Source organism: Coenobita brevimanus, chromosome 9, assembly GCF_032717465.1.
Source record: "Coenobita brevimanus isolate Jiangsu-jjx chromosome 9, ASM3271746v2, whole genome shotgun sequence".
NCBI lineage: Eukaryota > Metazoa > Arthropoda > Malacostraca > Decapoda > Coenobitidae > Coenobita > Coenobita brevimanus.
The window spans coordinates 8,621,325-8,637,074 of record NC_136962.1 but is presented as its reverse complement, the minus strand read 5'-3'; positions in this window follow the sequence as shown (position 1 = coordinate 8,637,074).

The following is a 15,750-nucleotide window of genomic DNA, read 5'->3' as shown; positions in this document are numbered from 1 at the left end:
CTGAGACGCTTCGCAAAACGTTTTCAAGAATCGAGGTTTCTAGATAATACTTGTTTTCCATCCTGAACAAGAAGCTGGTCGACGAGGGTTTAGCACAAATAGTTCACAAAAGGGTACTTAATCCCCTTCAGCAGCGCGATAACTTGATTTCTGAAGGAGGGGAGTTTGATCTATGTTGACAGTTCTCTTGTATTTAGCTTTGTCGAAGAGTGGGAGGCGTGGCAAACTGTATACTCAGACATAAAACTTCAGCACACAGACAGCGGTGGTGAGCGGGGAGGGAAGCTGCAGAGGGGTGGCAAAACACACCACAGCACATCACAGCACATGCCTCACCTCGCTCGGCCACGGCACAGCACACGCCTCACCACGGAAGGAACACTGCTCACAACATTACACAGACACTCAGGCTACGGGCTGCTTCACCTTCCTCTGCCTTGGCATACGGACAGCACCCTGGTTGACCTTAGCAGTGTTGTAAAGCTGGCGGGTGCTGACACAACGTTGCTACCAGGTCTACACCCGACTACGTTATTACACTAATGACTGCACCTTCAGAGCAAAGTACTGTATACACTTCACTTTATATCCTACGTTACACTGAGTACATGTTAAGCTACGTTTAAGGTACTAAGGTTGTGTCCTATTTTAGTCGTGCTCAGTTGAAGGGGGTCGAATTCTAGCTTGAAGCCTGGTTTGAAAATACATTGGATGTGACCGCATTAGATTAAAAAAAAAAAAAAAAAAATTCTTTCCCTTTTGGCATGTTTTAGAGGTTATTTCATAATTTGGAAACAGTCTGAACCAGTTATGCATAAAATGTCCCAACACATCTGCGTGGATCGTACCTGCATCGTGACTTGGGGATCATTATCGTTATAGGAAGGCCCAGGAACCATGAGAGTGAGAGGACAGCAGTGTAGGACCCACACCTGCCCCCACCCTCTGTGAGGATGCAGGCTGACTGATTAAAGAAAACAAGGAATCACACAAAAAAAAAGCATGAAAATAAGAACCACGGTAGAATGAAGAAACACAGGAGGCTCCAGCATAACTTCCCTCAACGACGCAGGTACGGTTGACAGTATATATATTGGCTGACTGAGCATGTGACAAAATGTGACATTACCACTACTAGGCTACCAATGCTAATCTATCTATGTGGCCGCTAACACCAAGTGTTACCCTGGAAGGCAGGCAACCTGGCTCTTCACACAGAAACTTTTAACCTACAAGCTAATGTTCCCATGATTCACATAGAATAAATGATCTCTTACATCAACAAAAATATAATTCGATACTATCCAGCAGTTAATTTTAAGACACCAGTAATGTACAGACACATATGACCAGTCCATGAAATGGTAAACCTATTTTCTGCCAGCAGAAAAATAAACTAATGATGTCTGGAAGTACTGTACGTAACACGCACTGTTGCTGACGATGATGTGTGAGGTGACTGGCGGCGCAACACCACTGCTGCCTCACATCCCGCTACAAGCTGCACTAACTTACACTACTACACCTGAAACACTGCTACTTAGCCTAGTATACATCCACTTAGGAGAACACTTATACACTTGTGGAAGTGGCACCTACTGTACTTCAGAATGGAAGAGTGACATTATATTGAAGCAACAGCTCGAAGTCACTAATGCAATGTTGTGTGACTATAATGCTCATGGTAGAATAGCAGGTTAGTATCATCATTGCACTGATATGCAGTTATATATTACTAAAGATTATCCTAATTAAAAGATCAATGAAATACTGTATGTAAGCATACTTGTTATTTTCAGGTGGTGTTCTCGTTGATGAATCAGAAATGAGACTACAGTCTTCAAACGACTGCAAGGGCAAAGCAACGATTTCAGAAATTGAATGGCCAAGGAGTGGCCAAGCCTAATTACGAAGTGGCTCAAGGAGATCTCTTTAGAGATCCGGTGGTATTCCCACGAATATCTGGGGTGGCCCCTGGGTTGGGCAGGCATATTTCAGGGGGACCAGAGCCAAACTGGCCAAAGCGACTGAGTGTGAAGAAAAAATCAGCATAAATTTCAGTAATCTTACTAAGCAGACAGAAAAGTTAATGGCTGATTTCCTGTGAGTCAAGGAGTATCGAAACTAGAGGATGGTAATTAAGTAAGGCAACCCCCAAATCACGGTAATAAGGCAATGCATAACAAGAGACAAAGCTTTAGTAAACTGAGAATCGCTGAAAAAATAGTTTGCCACTCACAACAAACGGCCATCAGTCACCACGATTTTTTGCGTCTCACTTCTTGTGTAAAAGAAAGAAATATGCAACATTATGTGATCGTCCTGATTTTATGAAGAAGGGCGAGGTCAGGCGGAATGAAAACCACGAAAAAATTATTTACAAGTTGGTAAGGCTGACTTTTTAGCGGTTTATGTAAAGAAGTTTGACCTATGTAACCTGAACTCAGAATTCAATATGAAACACTCAGGACGTTTTGACTCGTCACGTAAATTTCACCAAACAATGTCTGAATCACAACTTAATGATTGTGCTGGAAGGAGGCCGGAGACTGGGAGTAATTATACTGTATTTGGCGGTCGTTGTATTCGTGTATAATGTCCATCACGTTATTTGAGAGGCAACACCAATCTCTTCCTTCTCCCCGCGACCCTCTGTGCCATTCAGTGTTGTGTGAGTGGTAACCTCTGGGCTGCACCTCCCCTTTGCCTGTAATGAGGTCTGCCCATACAAAGCACAAGACAGCAACATTTCTTGGATGTAGTCAAAGAAAGGTCCCCCCCCCCCTCCCGTGCGAGAGGCCTTGTAACTCGCTGCATTCAGGCTTGGCAACGTGCATCTGGCGCCAGGGATGTGGGTGAGGAGTGGCGCCAAGGGGGTGGGGCAGCTGATCTGCACGAAACACTGCTTCAATCCTCCCCCCCCACACACACACACTCCTTCGAACCAGGATGCAGCACCGTATTACGTATTTCAAAGACAGTTGTGGCTGATTTGAAATATGACGTGAAGCAGTGATTGGTGAAGATCAACTCCCCCGCACCCCACACGATCACTCCTCACCACCATCCCTGACGTCAGGTACAGTGTCAATAAGCTTGAATGCCGCAAGTCACAAGGCCTCTGGCACTTAAGGGCTACTTTCTTGTATGAATGGCTGTCCATTTATTTCTGTATTAGGCATTTACTCAGGTGCATAAAGGAAGTTCCCCAGCACCTTTTCCTGAGCGATTTATTTTTTACATCTGGCTTGTTAACCTCCCTTGTACCTTACAGCAACACGGAAAAGTAGGATAACGTAAGCAAACTAAATCGCACTGGAAAAGGGGTTAGGGAGCTACCTTACCCTGCGAGAGTACAGCCATTAACCTCTTCAGCACTACGACGCTCTCTTAACGTAAACAAAATCGTCTGGTGGCAGAAAGAACGTGCCACAAAAATCGTCATGATAGCGAGGGGATTAAACTGAATAAAATCGTCTATCTGAAACAAGACTTAGAGCGAAAGGAAAAAAATTTCAGAGGGTACACGAATATTATCCTTTAAACTTGTCACTATTCGTAGGTGTTCAAAAAGGGATGAGGAGGCGAGATGTAAATACTTCATCACGGTGGAGGGGATAACCATTTCACTTCGAGGACCTATTTCGTATCCCGTTATTCCTACCGACAAGCGATTTTATTCAGCTGTGGAGAGATGGTCAGGAAGTGGAAGTGTTAGGGTAGCTGCAGCCTTCATTATTATTATTATTATTATTATTATTATTATTATTATTATTTTCACTGCTAAATGTTTCTCTAGAGTTGGATTAATTTTTTGGTGGCAACGAGGACAAATTAAAAAAAAAAAGTCATCCTATACTCCTTTAACATTATCCTGGCCCAGATTTTTCGTTGTTTTTGCAGCTTATTTCACATAGGTCAGTGGGAGAGGAAGGCAGTACTACATCTACATCCTTGCCATTGCACTTCTTCGTGACTAGCACGGTAATCTAGGGCTAATCTATTTTTCCAACTCAGCATTCAAGACGGAGAGCTGGGAATTTTAGGCCAGGTATGAGTATAAGAATCTCCCTAACACCTTTTCCTAAGCGATTTATTTTACTTGTTACACCTTACTGTCCTATTCTGTGTTACATAAATCCTTCCAACGTCGGCATACTCTGCATAAATGACAACAAAAGGATCCTAACCACCCATATCCAAAAATAAATCGCTAAAGAGGAGGTGCTAGGGAGTTTTCTTTCCCTATGATAAGAAGGCCTAAGAGTTCTATATTTAATTTCACCTTATTTCACTTCTGTAAAATCTACTACAAAAAAAAAAAAAAATCCACCGCTTTCCCTAATATCAAATGGTGTCTATTCTTTGGTACAGGAAGAGTTTGTTCATTGTACCGTCTCAATTACCAGCGTGAAATTAACCTGGCACTCTCAATTCCTCTTCCTTACTTCAGTTCCCTGTTGAATAACATGTAAAATCAGAAATCTCATTGAACTGTTTATTTCTTCAAGAGTTATTCATGTCGTTCATTACAGCTAAATGGAGACTCTTCTTTTGTTGACTTTTAGATATGTACACTGTCTTATATTTCCAGACTGTGGATGGAGGATGGGTGGATGGAAGGAGGAAGGGAGAGTGGATGGATGGACTGAAGAAGGGTTGATGAAGGAAGGAAGGACAGGTAGGAGGGTGAATGGAGGGAGGACAGGTAGAGGGAGGGTGAATGGAGGGAGGATGGATGTAGGGAGAGTGGATGGTTCTGCAGTTAAAAAGTAAAATGAGGATTAAATACCTTCTCTGTGTCAACTTATTTTTTTCGACAATTTTACGGGATGGGGTGAATTGGTTGGGATTATTATTATTATTATTATTATTATTATTATTATTATCGTCATCATCATTACTGTTATTATTATTATGATTATCGTTATGATGATGATGAAGACTATTATTGTTATTATTATTATTATTATTATTATTATTAAATGGTTCCCTGTAAGCCAAGAAACCATTTACAACGCTGGGTGGTAACCATATAACCAAGCCATACGTGCTCCCTACGTGTCAACAAGTGGGTTGGTGGAGGGTTGGTGCCCCTCCCTGTAAAACAACTAACTCAGTGTCAAATGGCCACCCTTTACGGGATTATGGTGTCTGGCAATTATTATTATTAGCAGAACACCAGAGCAACGCCAACATGACAAATACTCAGCCAACACAAGGAAGGACACAAGCAAAAAACATTACCCCATCGGTCTGAAAGGGTCAAACAGACAGACTAAACAGAACCCAATAAAACAGACAAAAACAGACGATTGCATTCATTTTAAGAAGGAATTAAAGCACTGAAGGGACAAACCAAGCCTACATCTAATTTCCTGAGGTGAACGAAAGCCTGTGGTAAGGTGAGCGAAACAATGTGAAAATCGCAGAAGAAATGTATAAGAAGGACGTAATAGGAGTGAAGGTGTTAGTGTTGGTTTCGTCAGCGGCTCAAAATTTATCGACGGTGTCTGCCTCCTGGCATGATCGAGTTTGGTATGACGGTGCGGTGTGTCGGGGTGCGTGGGGGTGGAGGTGTGATGATGATGATGATGATGATGATGATGATGATGATGATGATGATGATAATAATAATAATAATAATAATAATAATGTTTCTATTGATGTTGATGATGTAATGATAATAGTAGTAGTGGTAGTAGTAGTAGTAGAGGTGCGAACATTAAGAACAATAATAACAATAACAATACTATAAGAAGAGTAATAATAATAATAATAATAACAATAAAGTAAAATAATGATAAAATGATGATTACGATGATGATAATGATGATACTAATGCTGCTGCTGATGATGATGATGATAACTGATTTCAATAAGCCAATCACCCCACAAACAGAGTAGCATATAGCATCATTATTTCTCGCCATCTCCAAATGATGATATTAAATTCAACCCAGGAGACGCTTTGTAAATGGAGAGGTTGGATATTGCCCTCATTAACCCCTTCAGACTCTCTCTCTCTCTCTCGTTCTTAGCATATATAATCCACAAAACACATCACTGAACCGAAGGGGATAATACAGAAACGCACGTCTTATGAGGCAAGTTATTTTTAATGCTCTAATTCTCGCTCTAAATATCATTATTATTTTCTCATTTAATTCCTTGTATAAATAAATATAGTTCTTTATTTCCTTCCGTATATTTTGGTTTATTTTTTACGTAACTTTTCAATTCATTTCGCCCCCAATTTCTCTTTACGTAAAACCAGACGATTTTATTCAGCTACGAGGGAGAGTGAATATTGGTACCATTAACCCTTTCATGTTTGGGATTGTACAGGTGATTTTCAGAGAGAGAGAGAGAGAGAGAGAGAGAGAGAGTAAGAAATATGACCAATAAAAATGCCTTGCCCAATAGAAAGGATCGGGTGTCACCTTTTGCCTCGAAGTTATTGCTGTTTTTGATCTTAGTTACCGTGTTTTTCGTATGTTCTTTCCGTCTACTTGGGAATTTAGTGTATTAAGTCTATGCTGATGGCTAGAGGATGGATGGAGGGGATGGATGGATGGAAGGAGGGTGGATGGATGGAGGGCAGATGAGGAGAGGAGAGTGTTTGGAGGGAGAGAGGGAGGAGGTTAGTGTGGATGGATGGAGGACGGGTGGATGGAGGGAGGAAAGGAGGGAGGGTGGATGCATGGAGAGGGGGAAGGGTTGAAGGATGGAGGGAGGAAAGGGGGAGGGTAGATGGATGGAGAGAGGAAAGAGGGGAAGGTAGATGGATGGAGGGAGAGAGGTTTGATGAAGAGAGGGGGAATGGCAGGTAGTTGGCTGTAAGGATGGTGGATGGAGGGAGGTGGAGAGATGGTAAAGCGATCTCATTTCACACACACACACACACACACACACACACACACACACACACGTACCTGCGTTCATGATGGGGGGGCGAGGATGTCACTGGAGGGGCAGAGGGGCAGGCACGTCACCAAACCTCATGTCGGACCACTACACTTCACCACCAGGACACATCGAGTCACTTCAGGTCACCAGAGTACAAGGGTCACCACTATTTCAGGTCACTAGGGAATAGGGTCACTAAATACCCGTGAACGCCAGAAACAGGTTATCAGAGAACAGAGATCACCAATACGGCAAATCACTATAATCCAGCGTCACCAGTACCTCGGTCACTTATGCACACAATCACCAGCAGCTCAGGTCACTTCAGTACGAAATAGCACCAACAGGGGGGAAGTTAGGTCATTCCGGCACACTAGTTAAGATCACTAGAGTACAAAAGACAGCTGGCAGGGGCACACATCCAACGGGAGCAGAGGTACAGCAAGGCACAGCACGGCAGGCACATGTACACGCGCGACACAGCACAGCACAGCACAGGGGAGGATGAGAGGCCGTGCAGGGGACGTAGAGGCGCGTGTCGGGTGTGTGGACGTCACCGCGGCCAGGAAGTGACTGCCAGGGCCTACCAGCTTACCTGTTCACTCACCTGCCCGCCAGCCACGCCACTCCTACGCTGTCGTACGGCACTCCGACCTGGCAGCGCCGTCGTGGCCCCCTCATCAGCACCAACGAAGGGGAGGGAGCAATGGGAAGGGAGCGATGGGGGCAACAAGTGATCAGGGGCAGGGAGTGAGTGGGAAAATGAAGTGAAGGAGGGAGAAATGGGAGTGAGGGAGCAAAGGAGTGATGGGCGAGAGAAGTAATCGGTAGAGGGAGTGATGAGGGAGACGAAATGAAGGACAGGAAGGAGAAGGGGAGTGAGAGAAGAGGGAAGCACGGAAGTTTAATCGTTTTCCAGCATAACATCATTAGTCCAGTGTCGTAGGTTTTGTAATATTGTTGCTGTTGTGAAAGAATTTTAGTTTGCTTTAACAAAGGCAGTGGAGGATTAATGAAGTATCTAAGCCCTTCAGAGGGGAAAATCACTACTACTCGTGAGCTAAATAACATTATCTGACAGCAACAAGAGTAACATAAAAATGATGTTCTTGAAGTGAACTATTCAAGGTGACACAGTCAGCTTCACCTTTTTGCTATATGCATCATTACCACTCCTCATTAAAACACTGTAACTGTCTGCACTGTTCTCTGTTGAATAAAACAGTTCGATGTGAATCTGAATGAAATAATAAAATGCGTTTATGCCAACGATTAGTGACGAATTTCCATACTTTCATTGTGCCACGGAAACTACTTTCTTGTAAGCAATTATTTATCAAACATTGCACCAGCACACAATTCTTTGTCTATTCCGAGTGGTATATATATATATATATATATATATATATATATATATATATATATATATATATATATATATAATATGAAGACAACTATATTGCCTGAGAGGTACAAGCAAAAAAAAAAAAAAAAAAAAAAAAAGAAATGAAAACGAAGCTAGGTAACTATGAGATTAAAACCAAACTTTTAAGTCCTCAAAGAGTGGTTTTTACAGGACGAAAAAAGAACTACTTTGTTTTAGATGGGATTACACAGAGACGCTGCTCTCCTCCACGTAATCTTGAAGTCAAATATGTCTTGGGAAATTACTCGTCAGCTTTCACTACAAACCCAGACCTGGACTCGCGTCTCATCCGCTCTCCGGGAAGGCTACAACTCCGTAATCTCTCAGCAGCCACAAATGTCAAGACACTTTTTATCATTCATTACATCCGTCAACGAAGTTGAAGGAGGTTATGTATTCGCCAATGTTTGTCTGTGTGTCCACACGATGTCTTCAAAAGTCCTCAACGAATTTCAATGAAATTTTGTGGAAGGGTGGGCCATGGGCCAAGAGAGAAATGACTAAATTTAGGGGCGGACCAGGATCCGGATCCGGGTCCTATGTATCCCGCACATTATCCCAAAAAGTTCTCAATGAATTTCAATAAAATTTTTTGAAAGAGTGGGCCATGGGTCAAGGAACAATTGACTAAATTTGGGGGCAGATCGGGATTCTATGTATTCCACACAATGTCTCCACGGATCCGGATCTTAATCCTTTTTAATCGCAATGGCATTGGCGGAGGTAGGCGCTCCGTGAGTGCTCTCTAGTTGTTGTTTGCTATCAGTAAAAAGTGGCATAATTGTCCTAACTTCCACGTATCTCAGGTTAGACTATCGAGTCTCTTGCCAAGTCAAGCAGAACAGACTCTAACATGCATCAAGTATACTGTATATCAGTAAACTACAATATACACAGGTCGAACTCTGGCCTTACTCTGTGACCTTGGCCTTTGACTGATTATTATTAACATCGAATTCCTTTATCCTTACCTTGAATCCTTCCACCAGTTGAGGTCTAAATAAAACGTGTTTAAGTTTACCTCGTCATGCGACCCTGACATTTGATTTATTGGCCTTAAAAAGATTGGGTCAACCCCTTGGCTGTCCCTCGACCCTTCCACCAAGTTTGGTCCATATCAAGTCAAAACAATTTTAGTTATTTTGTTCACACAGACACACACGGGTATATCTATGATCTTGCTCAGTGACCTTGACCTTTGACTCTTTCTCAAAAGCAACCCCTTCCTTCTTGCCTTGCCCTCCACTCTGCCACTAAGTTTAGTCTAAATCGAATCCAAAGAATTTAATTTGTCACTGTAATGTGAAATTGGCCGTTGATCAACTGTTCTCGAAATCTGTAGGTCAACCCCTTGGCTAACCCTCACCCGTTCCACCAAGTATGGCTACAAAATCGGATCAAACATGTGTGAAAATTTAATACTGGTCCCTTACTGGCTAACTTACCTATGCAGTCAGTCAGTGACAAAACAAACTGTTCATTTGATGGTCAGCGTCTACCAACAACGAGTCTCCTTACCGACATGTCATTCCACCTCTCTCTCTCTCTCTCTCTCTCTCTCTCTCTCTCTCTCTCTCTCATTTGTTATCAGCTCATCAGTTATAAATAATCTCTACTACACAGGCTTTTCACATTAATTTGGCCTAAAATCACCATCTCTCCCGCTTGACTCCTGAGCTGTTGCACTAAATAAATACTGATAGAACAGTATTGTGCAAGTCACGAAGAAGTGTTATGGTAAGGATGCTGTGTCGTAGTGATTTTCCTTTCATTTTATTGTCGCCTAAAATCGGCATCTCTCCGCATTCAGTGCCAAGTTGTAAACAGAGATAAACACTAGTATACGGTGCTAGTCACGAAGAAGTGCTATGGAACGGATGTAGAGTCGTAGTATTGTCCTTTACTGCCTCTGAGCTACGTGAAACAGCCAGCAAAAGAACGACAATCTGGGCCAAGTTAAAGGGAAAGAACTAATAATTCTGTGATGCTATACTCTATGTGGATCTACACTATGTGGATCCTTACTATGTGGATCTTTACTATGTGGATCCTTACTATGTGGAGCCTTACTATGTGGAGCCTTACTATGTGGATCCTTACTATGTGGATCTTTACTATGTGGATCCTTACTATGTGGATCCTTACTATGTGGATCCTTACTATGTGGATCTTTACTATGTGGATCCTTACTATGTGAATCTTTACTATGTGGATCCTTAATATGTGGATCTTTACTATGTGGATCCTTAGTATGTGGATCCATACCATGTGGATCCTTACTATGTGGATTGTTAGTATGTGGATCCTTACTAGTGGGTGGGGGCGCTCACCATCCACTAACTCGATGTAGTGCTGCTGTTGAGTGTCTGCCCTTTCCTCTCCATTCTTCTTTCCTTCCATCCTCTTCTGTCTTTCTTTCCTTCATTCTTTCCTTGTCCTTCTGCCTACGGGTGACTTTACACACCCTCTTCTGTCTTTCTTTCCTTCATTCTTTCCTTTTCCTTCTGCCTGTGAGTGACTCTACACTGAGTGACAAGCCAAATGGTTTCCTGAACACCAGGAAACCATTTACTACGCTGGGTGGTAACCATATAACCAAATTTTGGCGCCTGATGGTTTAGTGGGCAATTACTGCGCTCCAATCGCATTGATCCGGTGAAGGTTTATATCCAAGGGGTGGTTGAGGTTGATTGCTCATGTAATGCCATTTGGGGATGAGTGAGGCTGGTCACCCTCATCTTAAATGTCAGGACCAACTGCCTAGCCCCGGGCTCCTACGCTCCTCATGGGGCAATGTAGGAATGGATGATGGATGGATGGATGGATGGATGGATCCTTACTATGCGTATCGTTACTATGTGGATCCTTACTATGTGGATCCTTATCATGTGGATTCTTACTATGTGGATCATTATTATGTGGATCCTTACTATGTGGATCCTTACTGTGTGGATCCTTACTATATGGATCTTTATTATGTGGATCCTTACTATGTGGATATTCAGAATGTGGATCTTTATTACATGGATAATTATTATGTGGATCCTTATCATGTGGATCCTTACTATGTGGATCATTATTATGTGAATCCTTACTATGTGGATCCTTACTATGTGGATCCTTACTATGTGGATCCCTACTGTGTGGATCTTCAGTATGTGGATGCTTACTATATGGATCTTTATTATGTGGATCCTTACTATGTGGATCCTTACTATTTCATTCCTACCCACTATTGGACACTTTGAGCCTTAAATATTACCTTTTAGAATAAGGTCGATGATGTCAGGCGTTACGTTGCGTTACTGGTTTCCTAACACCTGCTACTGAGCGACTTATCCTGCCTAGTACACCTTAACACTTCATATCGATATCGTCTGCATCGACAAGAATGACAAATTTAGGCATAGTCTCAGAAGAACACAGTGCTACGGCCCTACAGTCTACACACAGCACTTCTTCGTGACTAGCATCATGCTACAGCATTCATCCCCAGATACAGTCACACCTGTAGTTGGATGGATGGCAGTTTTAGGCCATGTCAGAGTGAGGAAAGTACGTGATGGCGACCGGTCCAGTAGGCGGCAGTTCCAGGATGGCTTCAAACAGGTTGAGATCAGAAGCCAGTTCCCTTAGTCTTCAGTCCTTCCAGCTCACGATTCCCACACTTAGTACGTGTCATACGCTGTACTTAGTGCTGTGCTCTGCTCCCTTGTATTCATCCTCTTATAGCATATTATTTAGTATTTCCTCTCGCAAATTCGTATTCCCTATTATTCCTATTTCTTATATATACTTTATTCTTACTGTTAGTACTTATTACACTTATTGCAGTTTAATAGCCTTCTTCACAGTTTTACATTATACGCATTTCACATAGCTACCTAGAGTGAAAACTTAAAAAAAAAAAAAAATCACAATGGGTATTTTTTGTCGATTGTTCCGGGGCCTAAGGATGGGACGCCGGGGAAAGAAAAATGACGAAATCGATCCAAAAGAAAAGGCGAAAAAAGAAAAGCTGGACAAAAAAGAAGAGAAGCAAAAGAAACATGAGGAAAAGTTAAAGGAAAAAAATGAAAAGAAGGAAAGAAAAAAACGAGAGAAGAGGGAAAAAGAGGAACAAGAAAAGGAGAAAAAAAGCCAAAAGCGAAAAGGATGGTTTTGCAGACTTTTTAGAAGAAAGAGGAAGGCAGGCGAGGACAGGGGAAAGACAGAGGAAAAAGGAAGAGACGAGGAGTTGCAGATCGGAAAGGACGTAGCTACGGAGTCTGAGATGGACATTGAAAAGGAGTTAGTTAGACAGGAAGACCAGGGGGAGAAAGAGCAGATAGAAGAACTCACGCAGATCATAATGGCGAAATCCTTCATGGTCGTAAAGGATATAAGGACACCAAAATTCGTTCCCTCTTTAGAAGTCATCTGGGAGGAGAAGAAGGGGGAGGAGGAACCCGCCAGAGTCGTAAAGGATATAAGGACACCAAAATTCGTTCCCTCTTTAGAAGTCATCTGGGAGGAGAAGGAGGAGGAGGAGGAACCCGCCAGAGTCGTAAAGGATATAAGGACACCAAAATTCGTTCCCTCTTTAGAAGTCATCAGGGAGGAGGAGGAGGGGGAGGAGGAAGAAGAAGAGAAAGAGGAAAAGGCAGACGAAGAGAAGAAAGAGGAAGAGGGCAAGGAGGAGGGAAAGGAAGAGGACGGGGGAGAGGAGGAAGTGGAAGAGGACGAGGAGAAGGGAAAGGAAGAGGAGGAGGAAGAGAACGAGGAGAAGGGAAAGGAAGAGGAGGAGGAAGAGAACGAGGAGAAGGGAAAGGAAGAGGAAAAGGAGGAGGAGGAGAAGGAGGGAGAGGGGAAGAAAAAGGAAGATGACAAGGAGGCTGGTGTGTCAGCAGAGGCAGCAGGGCCGGCACAGGACACCCTGGTTTTGTTACGGGAGATAGTGCACAACCTTGGGGCGGGAAGACCCTCTCATAATGAACCTACCAGGCTTAAAATGACGGGTCTTCCCAGAAACTGCCACCCCGGCGTGGTGAAACAAGTACTTGGTGAATTTGGCGCAGTGACCGACGTGTGGGTTAAGCCGGACAAAGCGTTTGGCTTTGTTACGTATGCTGACTTGAGCGCCGCCGCCCTGGCCCTCAATACCTGGCCGGTGGTGGTGAAGGGAAGATCTGTGTGGATGGAGACGCAGGGGCGTGACCACCGGGAAGTTATAGTGCACGGCGTACCCAGTGATGCCCACAACATTGATATTCAACTAATTATGGAAAAAGAATTCGGTGAAGTTATCTTAATCCAACGACCCGTCATCAACAAGGTGCGGACGTATTATGCTGTCATCACTTTCAAAGAAGTTTAGCCAGCCATCTGGGCCAAGTGCAAAGGGTCCATTGATTTCCACAATGAATCTCTTAATATAGGCAAGTCCTCTTACACAACTAAAATTAACCTACGAACAGGGTTTCTTAGAAGACCTAAAAAATATGCTCACTGAGTGTACTTCAGAAATCGTCCCAAAATATGTACCCAGTGTGACTTGTTTATGAGTGGATCCAAATACTGCAGTCATGGAATGGCCCACTGAGTGTCTGCACAGGGGAGGTCAGCAGCGCCCTACTATTACGACCGCTATCACAGGCCCTGCTTACCACTGCTATCACTACCACTATTACCGGCGCTGCTTACCACTGCTATCACTACCACTATTACGGGCCCTGCTTACCACTGCTATCACTACCACTATTACCGGCGCTGCTTACCACTGCTATCACTACCACTATTACCGGCGCTGCTTACCACTGATATCATCACCACTATTACCGGCGCTGCTTACCACTGCTATCACTACCAGTGTTAGAGGCGCTGCTTACCACCGATATCACTACCAGTGTTACAGGCGCTGCTTACCACCGATATCACTACCAGTGTTACAGGCGCTGCTTACCACCGATATCACTACCAGTGTTACAGGCGCTGCTTACCACCGATATCACTACCAGTGTTACAGGCGCTGCTTACCACCGCTATCACTACCAGTGTTACAGGCGCTGCTTACCACCGATATCACTACCAGTGTTACAGGCGCTGCTTACCACCGATATCACTACCAGTGTTACAGGCGCTGCTTACCACCGATATCACTACCAGTGTTACAGGCGCTGCTTACCACCGATATCACTACCAGTGTTACAGGCGCTGCTTACCACCGATATCACTACCAGTGTTACAGGCGCTGCTTACCACCGATATCACTACCAGTGTTACAGGCGCTGCTTACCACTGATATCACTACCACTATTACCGGCGCTGCTTACCACTGATATCATCACCACTATTACCGGCGCTGCTTACCACCGATATCACTACCAGTGTTACACTGTCTACTACCATCATTAAAAAAAACTCCCCCGTGGCAGCCACCTTGTCGTGGTGGGGGAGCTTACGTGCCCTGGTGGTGCTGGCGGGGTGTGCCGTGCCGACCACCTCGCTACTGAAGGCACAACCAAGAGCTGCCAACGCCCTTGGGAGAGGGGGAAACAATTCTCCACCAGTCAATTCACTTGGCGTAAGAGGCGTCTATAAGAGGCCTTTCTGTCTCGTCCTTCTCTTCTTACTGTTCTCCTCTTCTGTTCTATCTAGCTTCTTGATATTCCCGTGTTTCTTGTGGCCTTTATTTTCCACTTCTCCTATCAGGTTAGACATCTAGTTTGATGATATAAATAAGTTAAGACTTCCCACTGACGCTGGGCCTTTCTCCCTCACACCGCTTTCACGCCAAGACCACTTCAGCGCCAGCCTTAGTGCCATAGAGCCACATGAAGGTTTGGTGCTGGTTCTCCAGTATTCCTTCCTTCCTTCTTTTTCTTATTACGAACACTGCCCTCCACTATTGTCACCATGATCCACTATTACAAACACTTCGTACCACCACTATCACCATAAAACCATTAAAATCACTGTTATCACCACCTAATATCACCATTACAAACACTGCTTACCACTATTATCACCACTAATACCACCATTATAAAAACTGTCTACCACTACTGTCACCACCTAATACCACCATTATAAACACTGCCTACCACATCCTCTCCATGTCTTCTCAGCTTCTTTCTCTAGTTCCTTGTGGGCTTATCCCACGGGTCTATACTATTCCTTACCCCTGCAACACCGCCCACATTTATAGCAATCCTGACTAAACACTGACAAATATTGAACAAATTTTCTACATGCGCCCAAGTAAATGATCGCTATGTTTCCTCTGACTTTCACTCCTATTCACCTGCTACTACTATGTTTCTCAAATTCTTTGTTCCTAGTCTTTCTCTTAGGGTAGGTTATCGTCCTTCATTATCCTCCCAGTTTTACAAAATTACCTTAACTGCACTTTCAAAATGATTCATATTTTAGCGACA